This window comes from Rattus rattus, chromosome 5, assembly GCF_011064425.1.
Source record: "Rattus rattus isolate New Zealand chromosome 5, Rrattus_CSIRO_v1, whole genome shotgun sequence".
Classification (NCBI taxonomy): Eukaryota; Metazoa; Chordata; class Mammalia; order Rodentia; family Muridae; genus Rattus; species Rattus rattus.
The window spans coordinates 127710473-127719347 of record NC_046158.1 but is presented as its reverse complement, the minus strand read 5'-3'; the positions used below and the strand labels follow the sequence as shown (position 1 = coordinate 127719347).

The 8875-nt window shown below is 42.7% G+C and overlaps 1 non-coding gene across 1 annotated transcript; it reads right to left on the bottom strand.

Moving 5' to 3' along the window:
* Nucleotides 1-4412: 4412 nt before the first annotated feature.
* Nucleotides 4413-4724, bottom strand: LOC116902638. The gene has a single exon (XR_004388215.1). It is a non-coding gene; the product is annotated as a small nucleolar RNA U85 (small nucleolar RNA).
* Nucleotides 4725-8875: the final 4151 nt, after the last annotated feature.

Sequence of the window (8875 nt, the reverse complement as noted above, 5' to 3'; positions counted from 1 at the left end):
TTTGTCATTTGGGTAGGTAGTTTTGGAATTTAAAATGATTTGTCAGTAAGGATTTTAAAGTATATCAGGAGATGGCTCTTTCTGAGAACTAGAAGTTTTGTTTTTTGTTTGTTTGTTTGTTTGTTTGTTTATCGAAGCTGGGGACCGAACCCAGGGCCTTGCATTTGCTAGGCAAGTGCTCTACCACTGAGCTAAATCCCCAGCCCTGAGAACTAGGAGTTTTAAGACCCCTCTCAGGAATAGCTTTCTCCATACTGTATCAGCTAAATGGAAGGTAAGAAGCTTCCACAGAAGTTTCCAGAAAATTCTACCATACCATGATCTGTCCCTGCTTCTAGCAGAAACACTACAGTCCACATGTTTTAGCTCCACAAAGAATCTTTGGATGTCCTTGTCACCCAAAGTTTTAGCCCATGACTTATTCCAAGAGCCAGTGCCTGTTTATCCAGAATGGCTAAGAAGTCTCAGCAAAGGGCTGGGGCAATGATCGAGCCCATAGCATGCTTGCTAAACTCTATCTTTACTTTCAACTTTATGTTTTGAGATCGAGTCTCTCACTAACCTTAAAGCTCACTGATTCAGCCAGCCTGGCTGGCTGATGATCTCCAGGGACTCTCCTATCCCCATCTCCCCAGTGCAGGATTAACGGGAATGGGTCGCCACACCTAGATTTTTCCATGGGTGCTGTGAGTCTGAACTCAGGTCCTCATGCTCCCACTGAACTCCCTTATACTACAATACCAATGGTACTCTTCATGTGGAAGCAATTGTGGCTTTGGAGATGAGGGGAGAGCTGTCACATCAGTGACAAATACATGTAGACATCAGAGAACTTTAGTGCAGTTCCCACCATCACTTCCCACACAAGTGACCAGCACATGCCCTTGGCCTTTTCTTCCTTGTTGCTGAACTAAAAATAATATATGGAAATCAGAGTAGGAAGCCCAGATGGTTCATTATCCATATCATTTTCACTGACCCTGGTGCTCTTGAAGCAGTTGAGGTAGGGAAAACTTTTGAGGTAAGTTTCCTAACAGTTTTAACTCTGATAAAGTTTTGTGTTCTGTAAGAATAGTGTTTAACTATGTGCAGTCACTGAGCATCACCTTATCAGGCACCAAAAACAGCTTTAGACGTGGGGAACAATAGAAAAGAAATTGAGGAACTGAAGCTGATTCCAGGCACCTGTAGATTTCCTGAGGTGGTTTGTACATAGTAACTGAGTAACATATAAGAGCTCTGTTTGTTGGCTATGGTTTGAATGGCTGTCACCACTTCTCCAAAAGACCCTTGTGATAAAGACTTGGTCCCCAGTCTGTCCTTTACTTACTAACCACCTTACTTTTTGAGATGGGGTCCCTTACTGAAGCTGCAGTGCACTGGTTCAGCTAACCCAATGGTTCTCAACCTTCCTAATGTTGTGACCCCTTAACATAGTTCTACATGTTGTGGTGACCCCCAACATGAACGTATTTTTGCTGCAATTTCATAACTGTAATTCTGATAAGGTTATAAATCATAGTATCTGATATGCTGGATAGCTGATACGTAACTTACACAAAGGGGTCACGACCCACAGATTGAGAACCACTGAGCTGGATGAAGCCTAGGCATGCTGTACTGCCTTTATACAACCCCAGAGCAATGGAGCCATCCAGTGCTGAGACTTCCTGGAAGCCAAAATAAACCTTTCTTTTTTCAAGCTGATTATTTAAGGCATTTTGTCACCGTCACAGAAAGCTGACTACCACACCATTCCAATCGGCACTTCACGGCTGGCAAGAATTCCGGCTAATGTTTGGCACCTGTGAAACATAAGCAAGGCTTTCAGCATTCCTGCTCTATAGACACTTTTATAAAAGTTTTATTTGTTCCCCATGAAGTTCGGTGTAATACACAGAGCAAGTAAGCCAAGGCATCTGGCCAGAAAATACATTCCTTCTTTAGAAGAGAAACAAAGAGTAAACCCTGCTTATCACACCCGTGTGCCTGTCCAGAGTCATAAATGCCTTTCTAGGGAAATAAGGCTGATGGGATGCCAAGGAGAAGCTCCTGAGATTCAGAGCAATGGATGACGCAATCCATGCCGAGAAGCTGTCTTGACCTCTGGGCACTGAGACTACTCATTATCAATCTACGTTTCTAAACCACTCTAATCAGTTTCAGGAGAAAACAGAAACTGCCAATTAGTTTGGTTAGGTATGTACAAAAGCAGCACTATCATTTAAAACTAGCTTTTCCCTCTCTGGACCGACAAGCTCAGATGAGGCGATGGCATTAAAGCTTGGTCCTCTGCAAATGGTAGGGTGTGCTTTGAGTACCAAGGGTCCTGTACCCCCTTTTACCACCCTAACTGATCTTCACTGAAATTTGAAATTTTTCTCAGCTATTTTGAAATGCATAATTCTGTTACTGTCTAAATAGGAGATGTCCCCTATAGGCCCACATGTTAGGTGCTTATCCCCCAGCTCGTGAGACTGTCTTAGGAGGTTTTAGATACTGTTAAGAGGAGGCAACTTAATGAAGGAAGTGGGTCCTCGAGGACAGATCCTTGGAGCCTGAATCATGCTCCTGCCTTGCTTCCCTTCTGTGTGTCTTTCTCAGGTTTCTATCCACCTGAGGTGAGAAAACTCTTTAACTTCATGGTCCCAACCCCAAGATGTTCTGTCCAACATCATGGAACCAAGTGACCATAGAATGAATTTTGATACCACCATCAAAAAAGGACAATCCTTCCATTAAATTGCTTTTATTGAGTATTTTTGTAACAATCATGCAAAAGAAATAAATGCAAATACACTATAATTAAGTATAATGACTCTGCCGTGTGACAGATCTGGGAAATCCTTGTTTAACTGACACGTCAAAGTCCTTGATGCCCATCTTCCCATCCTTCTTGTCATCCCTGGCTCCCACCCACTCTCTGAGTCTGACTGTTTTAGATTCCATACAAGTGAGATGCACAGTCTGTTTTTCCATATCTAACTTATTTCACCTATCATCATGTTCTTTAAATTCAGCCATGTTGTCATGAATAAATGGTGTCATTTTGTTTATGTCTAAGATTCTAATTCATTTACATTATTTCTCCCTTCCCTTTCGTCTCTCCAAATCCTCATACACTCCTCCCTACTCTTCTTCAAATTCATGGCCTCTTTTTCATCAATTACTATTACATGCGTATATGTATTTGTATATGCACATATATTCCTAAATATAATCTGCACAGTCTATATAATATTACACATACATATGTTTTCAGGGCTGATTGCTTGGCCTCCCTTGGAGAAAATCAATTCTGCTCCCAGATTTTCTCAGTTGCCAATAGTTCTTTACATAAAGTTGAGACTTTATGGGTTTTTCTCTGTCCAATTTGGTGTGTTCATTAGTGTCTATTATGTAATTATTCATAAAACTAAAAAGCATTTCACATAAAGGTGTGCACACACAGAAAGTTATAGCACTAACACTCTTGCTTTATGGAAAATTTAGGGTACCACAGTCACATGATGAAGATACTGCTGTTGCTTTGTTACTTTCTGGGAAAGTTGGGGAAGCCATTCCCTTGTGTCATTATTTATTCTTTCAGAGATATTTATTGAGCACTCATGGAATACTAGACAGAGTCCCCAGCACTAGAAATAAAAATAATGAAAAAGACCAACAATAAGGAGGAAATTGTGTATCTGTGTTTAACAGTGTGTCCACTTACATAAATGGGAGGGGGGGTATGGACATGTTATCTGCTGAGCAAAATCCCAGAACAAGCTGGAAGGCTGCCACCCACAAAGCCCGATGGCCTCAGTTAAGCCAGGTCTCATTTCCTCAGGTCACTCTGCAGGGAGTGAGGCCCTCTGGGACCTCAGCTCATGACACTGTGGAAGACGGAAGCATCATCAGCCCTGTTAAGTCTCAGCATCTTCAAACCCGAACTGCAGGAACTTTCTCTGAGGACAAGGTCTGTGAGGGTGACAATGAAACTAAACAAACCGTTCCCATTAGAAATGCAAATTGCCTAGGTTCTGCCTCTCAGAGTCCACTCAATTCAGAGGGAAAAAAAGTCATAACTGGATGTAAGCGGCTGTAGACCAGCTAGACCCACAGAGCTTATAGGGCAGAAATGGCCATAGAGTGAAATGGCTTGCATCCATTGAGAGTGATTTGGGGAAGGAGTTTTTCTTCAAGAACATAAGATGGACAGGGCACAGGAAACAAGGGCCTGCTGGCCACATATGCAGAGAGCAGAGAGTCACTTAAACAGACAAGAGCTTTTGCCTTGAGATGTGTGACAAGCTTTGCCCAAAGGCTACAGTTTGATTGTGTGATTTGGGTCCAACAGTACCAGTCCTATTGTTTTATATGTTAACGGAAATCCTTAATCCAAAATGTGTGCAATCATTTTTTTTTCTTGCAGCCATCAGATCACCAAATATATGCACTTCATCTGTCAGTGGCCATGACACAGTCATGCCCTTTGAGACCAGTGACCCTGGTAACTTGAATATGACCTGTTTCTACTTCCATTCCAGTTTACAACTTCTCTGTGGCAACTGAGGAATCACCTCAGTGGGAGCGAGGGGTTCACAGTAGGAAAAGTGTTTGTTGGTCTGCACATAACTTGCAGTGGATGCAATAACTGTCTCTACCAAGATTACAGACCCGATATGCAATTCGCTTATTTGGCTTCTAACACAAATTTCTTAAAACACTAATTTTAATTCTGCTTTTAGTTTTCCCAAAATGGAAGTGTCTAAGCTAAGTTTATTTTTGGTTATAAAACTAATACATGCATACATTGTTCCTGTCAAAATCTGAACTTCATGGAGCTAAATTCTCCACTGAAAACAACCCCAATTCCTGCTGTCTCCTCAATCCGGAAAAATATTTCTTTCCAAACTTTTCTACATTCTCATTCCAAACATTTGCTAAATGCTAAACCCACAAACTCACCTGGACTTACTTGTTCCTTTGCTTGTATTTATATGGGAAAATTAATTTCCCACCCAAAGTTTGCAGCTTCAAATTAAACATAGCTGAGGTGTCTGCTATGGTTTTAGTTGTTGCTTGTTGCTTTCCAAACCCATGTTGAACTTGAGTTATCTTTGTCTGAGTATTAAGGAGTGGGACCCTTTAAGAGGTGACTCAGACATCAAATCTACACTCCCAGGAGTAAAATTGGTACCATCTTGGCCTCTTTGCCTTGTGCCTTCTGGGAAGATGAAAAATCTGTCCCTGGGGGGACAAGGCATTCAATATTCCATCACAGAATTGGAATTGATAGATTAATTGGCTCTTAATGTGATGCCCTACTAGGTAGCATCCCTCTCACAAGATGGCCCTGCCTTCAGATACCTTTGTCCTGCGCCTCCAGAAAGAAGCATTGCTACTCTCCCATGTGAGTGTCCTAGAAGCGTTTGTAGGAAAATAAGGAGGACTAAGGGTTTGTAGGAATAGCTAAGTGAACGATGATTAGACTAATCCAGGCAAAGCAAAAATTTGAACACAGTTTCCTTACATACTCCTTTGAGTAGAAAAATATAAGGTAGAATGAAGTCTGGAAATACAGCCCAAACAGCATAAAGTAAAATTTACATAGCTCAGTAGGCCATAAGATGCCTTAGTGAATAATATAAGTGGATATTTCTAAAATCTACTTCATGAAAGTTCAAGTTCAAGTGTCTTGTGGTCTTTAGGCATAATTGCTTAACCTCTGTCAACATAAAGCTCACAGCATTCAGTGTTTTCAACAGCCAGCAACTCATTCTAGACATCCCTAGACAGACCTTGCCTCTTGAATTGAGAGATGACCACTGGGCTGAGGAACTAGGAAGTACGGCCACAATGAGCTCTTGGAACTGTGCGCTATGTATCCCAGGAGTAAAGCATCCATAGGAAAGAAACCCCTGCATGCAGAAGGCACCTGGGTCATTTCCAACTGCTATCCAACATGGAGAGATGAACAGGGTCACATCTTTTTTTTTTTTATCTTTATTAACTTGAGTATTTCTTATTTACATTTGATTGCTATTCCCTTTCCGGTTTCAGGCCAACATCCCTCTAACCCCTTCCCTCCCCTTCTTTATGGGTGTTCCCCTCCCCATCCTCCCCCCATTGCTGCCCTCCACGCAACAATCTAGTTAACTGGGGGTTCAGTCTTAGCAGGACCCAGGGCTTCCCCTACCACTGGTGCTCTTACTAGGATATTCATTGCTACCTATGAGGTCAGAGTCCAGGGTCAGTCCATTGTATAGTCTTGAGGTAGTGGCTTAGTCCTTGGAAGCTCTGGTTGCTTGGCATTGTTGTACATATGGGGTCTCGAGCCCCTTCAAGCTCTTCCAGTTCTTTCTAAGATTCCTTCAACAGGGTTCCCGTTCTCAGTTCAGTGGTTTGCTGTTGGCATTCGCCTATGTATTTGCTGTATTCTGGCCATGTCTCTCAGGAGAGATCTACATCCAGTTCCTGTCGGCCTGCACTTCTTTGCTTCATCCATCTTATCTAATTGGGTGGCTGTATATGTATGGGCCACATGTGGGGCATGCTCTGAATGGGTGTTCCTTCTGCCTCTGTTCTAAACTTTGCCTCCCTATTCCCTCCCAAGGGTATTCTTGTTCCCCTTTTAAAGAAGGAGTGAAACATTCGCATTTTGGTCACAGGGTCACATCTTTACAGGGCTCTTTCACTAAGCCAAGCAGGAACCTATGTGACTGAGACTCCTTCTGTGGCACTCTAGCCTGGGCTCCAGCATGCCAACTCTCACCTCCTCCCAAGATGGACTGACTATTGTGTGATGGCTCATGGTTAGGACTACAGATCTGCATGAGACTGAGGGTAGGCCAAGTTGAAGCTTGCATTGCCCTGAATGGCAGTGACCACAATGACCTGGTAGCTTGGAATTGTCCCCTGCTGAACCTAGGCTACTCCCTAGTCATCCCTCCCCCATCATCCCTGGGAGTGGACAACTTCCCTAGTTCTGAATGTCTTTTCCTTCCGCTTGGGACACCTCACTTTTCCTTCAGGAAAGGCAAGTTCCTCCAAGCAGGATGCTCCCCACCCAGCAAAGCAAGTCCTCAAGAAGCCTCAACAGTGCTGGCAGCTTCACACTCACAGGACTATGACAGGGGATGCAGGGAAATGGGCCTCATCAGAGTGATAATTTAATAAAGTCACAGAAGCAACCATTCTCAATCTTTACAGCAAAAGACTATTTTAGAGACTCATGGGGAGTTCCCTAAGTATTTAAAACACACCAAATAAACTAGGGTTGTTTTATATCCTGCCTTGAAGTAAGCTTTCCTATGCTGTGCACAACAGCTACTCTAGCCATAATTCCACATATTCTGGTTTGCACTCTTTTCATTGATATCCGTAGATACACACCTTTCCACAAACCTTCCCATAATCTTAAAGGCTCCATCCTTTCTTCTAAATTGCTAAGTCTTTTCTTCCCCTTGGTAGTGCTTGGCATAGAACCCAGAGCCTAGCACACATTGGCAAATGATCTGTCTATTCCTCAGTCACACATACACACACACACACACACACACACACACACACACACACACACCCCTCTATGGAATTTCTGTTTTTATTATATTTGTCCAAATTCTTGTTCTTCCCAAAGATCATGCTTCCTCGGAAGAGATTGAATGCATAATCCCACCCTTTCTAAATTCTCCAAGGACATTTTTTTTGCAACTGCCTTATGTTTAATTTCTGTTCTTTAATTCTTCAACTGTGTGGTCTTAACTAATGTATCTCGTTCTCTGTGAACAATATGTTCTCAATACAGGGAAAAACATTTATACACACAAAAACACTCAAGAAGATAGCCCAACCTAATAAACAAAAAATAGATAGGCATCATAAACTAAACAAAGAAGAAATATGGCGAGCGAGCATGTACAAAAAGGCCTCCCCCTCGCTGGATTGCAGAGTGAGGTTCGTTAGGTCCACTGTAGCCAGAAAGAGTCAGCGGAAATGAGCTCATACTCAATTTGTGCAAAGGAGAAAGCTGCTAACAACAGAGAAATGAGGAGAGAGGTAGGAGAAGAGAGGGGAGACCATGCTGCAGGGGAGGCCAGGAAGTGAGAAGTCGCTAAGAGTCAGTCAGCAGCTGTGACTAAGCCTGCAGTAACTACAGGAGACTGTCACCAGGGCTTCCCTGCTAACTGAGACTGGAGATGGAGCTCTATACTCAGGTAAGGCTGCATCAAGCAGGACATCATCTTGGCAATCCCAGGCAAGCACTTCAAGGAAGGACGGTGGGATTAGGGAACGTGGCTGAGCTTTTAGAAATGGTTAGTGTTTGTTCAAGTCCTTATAGGCCACAGTGGAACTCTAACGAGGGCTACAGCAAAGAAATAACCTGTCACTGTATAAAATCAACCTTTTCTGGTGAGATAGTTCAGCATCAAGAGAACAGAGTCCTGAGTTCTGTCCTCAGCACCCACATCCAGCAGCTCTAGGGGATCTGATGCGCTCTTCTAGACTCAAAGCCTACCCTACATGCTGGTGCACATACCCATACGTAAGACACATACATGTACACGCATTTTTTAAAAATAAGATAACCCTTTAAAATTAACCTTTAAAAAAAGAAAAAAAGATAACATACACAAGTTAAGTATTTCTCATCTAATATACTCAAAACCATGGTGTTCTGGATTTTGTATTGGTCAGCTATTGGAATATTCATACATACAGTATGTGACATCCTAGGGGTGGGACTCAAGTCAAAGACAGAACTCACTCACGCTTCCTACGCATCTGCCCATGCAGCCCACTTTCACACAATAAGCTCTACAATGCTTCACTCAGCACTTAGCACACGAAATAAAGTTCTGTGTGTGGTGTTCCCCAATGGTATGTCCTTTGG